This window comes from Aethina tumida, chromosome 3 (assembly GCF_024364675.1).
Source record: "Aethina tumida isolate Nest 87 chromosome 3, icAetTumi1.1, whole genome shotgun sequence".
Classification (NCBI taxonomy): domain Eukaryota; kingdom Metazoa; phylum Arthropoda; class Insecta; order Coleoptera; family Nitidulidae; genus Aethina; species Aethina tumida.
The window spans coordinates 23,970,235-23,975,057 of NC_065437.1; the positions used below are offsets into that span (position 1 = coordinate 23,970,235).

General features: G+C 26.8%; 1 non-coding gene across 1 annotated transcript; it reads right to left on the bottom strand.

Moving 5' to 3' along the window:
- Positions 1 to 1,411: 1,411 nt before the first annotated feature.
- Positions 1,412 to 1,504, bottom strand: LOC126265186 (U6atac minor spliceosomal RNA). The gene has a single exon (XR_007547728.1). It is a non-coding gene; the product is annotated as a U6atac minor spliceosomal RNA (small nuclear RNA).
- Between the last annotated feature and the right edge of the window lie 3,319 nt (positions 1,505 to 4,823).

Consider the following 4,823-nt stretch of genomic DNA (forward strand, 5'->3'; position numbering starts at 1 on the left):
AACAAATTTGTCGATTTTTGGAAAGTGGAAATCATTTATAGTATATTATAAAATAAACCTTAGGAAAACGTTAGAAAATATTTCAGTGTGAAAAATTTTCTTAATATTGATGTGATAAATTACAAAGTTTGATTTCAAATGCATAGTTATTTAGGTAAATGTATTTTAAAAAGATTGGTACACTAATGTGTATTTTAATTAAAATAAGAATTATACAAATAAATACGTATATTTTGTATATTAAACTATTTGAAATTTATAAACAATATACAAGGTGTTTCACAACTTATCCGAAAAATGTTAACCACATACTCATTGTTACACAGTAAATGGGCTAAAAAATAATTCAACCCTTCTTCGAAATTGTTTCCATTGATTTGAATGCAAGCATTTGCCCGCCGAATCCAATTTTAGCATACCTTTCTTTTTAACTTTGCATAAGTAGTCGATTTATCATATATTTTTTTAAATGGACTTCTTATGTAACAGTGAGTATGTGGTTAAAATTTTTCGGATAAGTTGTGAAACATCTTGTATAGAATATATTAAACAATAAGTTAATTTTTAGATTAACGTTTTTTAAAAAGATTAATAATTTTAAAATTAGGTAGTCCGGAAAGTAATGTCGTTTCTGCGACATTATAACTTACAGCTAAAATTGTGATCATCAAAAAGACACTGATATATTTAAAAAGGGCAAAAAGTGAATTAATATGGCTTCATATATTATAATTAATACAGATGATGATCAATTCTTAATTACTCTTCTTAATGCCAAAATGGTAATATGAAAACAAAGTAATTAAAACACATTTAGTTATTCCAAAATTAAATGATAAATTACCGTAACCACGACTTATGTAAATATATGTGTATAAATATAAAGTTTAGATGTAATTACAAAATGTAACTTGAATGGTATAATACAATTAAGTATTTTTGTGGAACCAGTAAATTTTATTCCGAAGCTATAATTTACTTGCAGTAAAGTTAGGTTTTAATAAAATTGCTGTTTTAATATTGGTACGGTTGTATCGGTTTAGTGATTAATATAACCGCTCCATAATTGTCTATTTGCGATTGTTCAAATTTACGACGAAAGTCCTTGAAACAAAATAAGTGTGCGTTTAAGCTTATTAATTGATACCCGCATAAAATACTTATTTACCTGATTTTTATTTATATGTATATATGTTATTTCAAAAAATATATTACTAATTCTAAGCCCGATGTAAATATAATCAATTAAGAGAATAAAAGTTACTAAGAGGTAATTATGTTTTATAATAAAAATTATTCGTGTTTAATATAAAATGTGACTTAATGTTTCCAAATGTACTTATTTTAATAGATTTCATTAATTATATAAATAAAACTAATGTAATGTAATATGACATATTGATAATATCAAAAAAAAATTTGGTTAAGTGTGCCTTAACCGTATTTGTATTGTATTCCATCCTTGTCTAGGGGAGTGCTAACCGTCTCTCCTTTCATACAACACAAGCGCAATATTCGCCACAGTGGTATATAGACCGAACGCAAGCGCTTGTACAGCGGTGAGATGTAACGTGTCATTTTTATTTTTATTACATTTATTTCTAAAAACATAATATCAAGGTTAAATTTTTTGGTGTATTTTTTACTCTTAATGACTTCGGTATTATTTACTATCGATATTTTGAATTAAATAAATTTAATTAATTTAATAACTGTTAATTTAAAAATTAATAAATACGAATTTATAGCCTAACTCAAAGCCTATATCAGAGATGGCGCTGTCGTTTATTAAAAAGTAACATTTTTCGTAAAAAGCTATTTAAAACGATAATTTTATTACCTATTAAGATTCATTTTAATTTGTAAAGGTTTTGTCCCTGTAACATATTTAACTTAAGCAAAATCACTAAAAACTATTCGTCTGTATTCCTAAGCAAAACAAAGTTGAACTTTTACATTTTTAATAGAAACCAGGGTTTTTCTTAAAGGTCTGAGATTAAACGGACCCCCATCCACTAACCATCTTCTCGCAGTTCTTGAACTGATTTCCGTCTGTTCCGTTTCCTCCAGGTTGATGTTTAGCTGACTACAAGATTGGATTGTTTTTTAACATTCGAATTGTCCAGTTATCTATTTTCTTTCAATTAGCACTTGGTCAGTGTAAGTTTTTAATAATACGGGAAACGATTAATTTATTTAGCTTTTAATCTTCTTGATTTTCTTTGTCTTTGTAACGCTGAATTATAATTTTTCTTATAGTAACACTTCGACCAGTGATTAAATAATTTTAATAAGCAAAAGACCGCCAGTAAATAACTGATTTAAATTCACAGTACAATGTAAGGAAAGTAAAAAATTGAAAATTAAAAAAAACAGGTCATTTTTTAAAGAATAAAATTATATTGGCCAGTTGCATAGAAGTCACAACAATAACGAAAAAAAACTTTTTGTTATATTAAAGATCCAAAATAGCCCATATTTTTAATATATTTTCATATTTATAATATTTTTAAGTTGCTATAATTATGGCCACTATTGTAAATTTTGTTTATTTTGGAAAAGGTTAGTTTTATTTAAGCTTAGGAAAGTATTATACGAAATGTAAATATTAACCAAACGCATTTAGTATAACGGTATGAATGCAACATATTGTTTATAACACTACACATTATTAAACATGTTATTATTTTACATGTTCATGTTTGATAAACTACTTAGATTACACAGATACTTGTAATTAATTTCCCTTAAGTTAGTGTAAAAACTATCCATCACGCGATGAAAACAGTCCTAATTGCTCTTTTAAATATAAACACGAAATTATTCAGTTTAATAGCTGGTTGGAGAACACTGTAACTTTAAATAGACCAATTTTAATGTTAGAATCTATTAAAATTCAACGTTTACGTCAATGTTATTAATATCTATAATGACTAGGTAGCAGTTACTCAAATAATATTATTACAGTTTTTAAATAAAATATAAGTAAAACTATCAAACGACACCACCCTCTTTAAAAACTGCACGTTTCCGTCAAAATCCTTTATGCGTGGTCCTTTTTGATGCAGGGTAAAAAATCATTAGTCAAGTTAATACGCCCTGAAACGGTCATTACCCGAAAATTCTGTTGCAACGCGCCAGTGTTGTAAAATTAATTAAAATATTTTATAATGTGACGTGCGCTATCGCTACATCCATCCTGGCCAATTCATTAGGTAACGGTTTTATGATGGGCTAATTAACGAGAGCCACCCCTACCTCAAGTCCCCGCCGAAGGTCGCTAATCGATAGTGGAATCCGGTGGAAAAAGTTGATTGATTTTGAGTCACGGCGACGTCAAAGAAGTCCGAAGTTGCCTTTTGTACGTGAAAGGTTTTTTGACGGGATAATTTGTATCATTTTTGATGAATTTAGCAATTTCTCATGAGAAATTTTATTATTTTTTTAATCAATTTTGAATGAAACCAAATTAAGTGAATTAAATAAATGCATAAACATCAACTAATCTAATCCACTGCAGTTAATCATATAATATTTCATTACAGGTATAAACTGTAATTAAGTTATGAAATTTTAAGATGTTTATTAGATTTATGACATTAAGCTACAGTCATTAAGAGCTTTATTAGTGCAGTCATAGCGTAACATATCTAGACCATAAAAATTTATAGAGTCATTATAATTGATATAGACAAAATGTTGTTTGTTATAAAATTCGAAAATTAATAGAATGAAAATGTGCATTTATGCAAACATTTATTAAAAAACAAATATTTTATACATTCATTATTTAATTTGATTTATTTTTTTATTTATATAAGTATTTTTAAGCAATTAACTATATTAATTAGAGTATAAAACAAAACAGATGTTGTTAGAAAATATATATTTGTGTTGGAATCAGTTTCTCGTTTAATTGTTCACGCTAGACAGTCCAGTAGTAATTATTTTGTTGGGTCCCACCCACACAAACTTTAGATTTTTTTTCCATGGTAACTATGTTAATTTTAATCAAATTAGTCCCCATCGTTCAATCGTTAAAAACTTTCTTGTATTATTTTTCAAGTATTGTTCCACCAGGTTTTCCCAGCTTTAACCCACTCTCCAGACCAACGAGAACAGTCGTAATCAACGTATTTTAGTCAATGTATCAATATAATCACATAAAAAATTATTCAAATAAATCTTATATTTAAAAACGTAAATTGCATTTTTCGATGCCTAACATATTTAACTAATTTTTTCAATTACCTATTAAATAAATTGATTAAATACATATTAAATAATATGATTATTTGGTACCAGAAATAAAATATAAGTATTTGGGAATAAATACAGCTTACATAAATAAATTTGTGTCTGTATTCTAGCTAATAAAACTAATTTTCATTCTTTTAAATATTAAATAATTTATACTGATCTTTTTTTAGTTTTTAAGACCTAATTATAATACACCCAAGCTAAATATAACGTGATAGTTTTACAATATGTCTTTTAATTTATATAATTACAAGAATGATATGACATTTATGAATGACCTTAAATTATAAAAAGAAAAAAATACCACATAAAAATAATAATCTCTTAAGCAAAAATGGAGGTTAATAATATTCATTTCAGGTAACCAGACCGTCTGGAATTTATATTGTTCGAACAGTGCGCAAAAGGAAAATAATGCGATGAGTTCAGTTCAGAAATGACGATAATTTGGTTAAGACAGTGAGATCTCAGGGCCGTAATAAAATTTAGGAATATAGGGAGGTTGGCATTATTTGAATGCAGAGAAGGGAATATTCCGTTTGGGGGAATATAAAGAATATAAA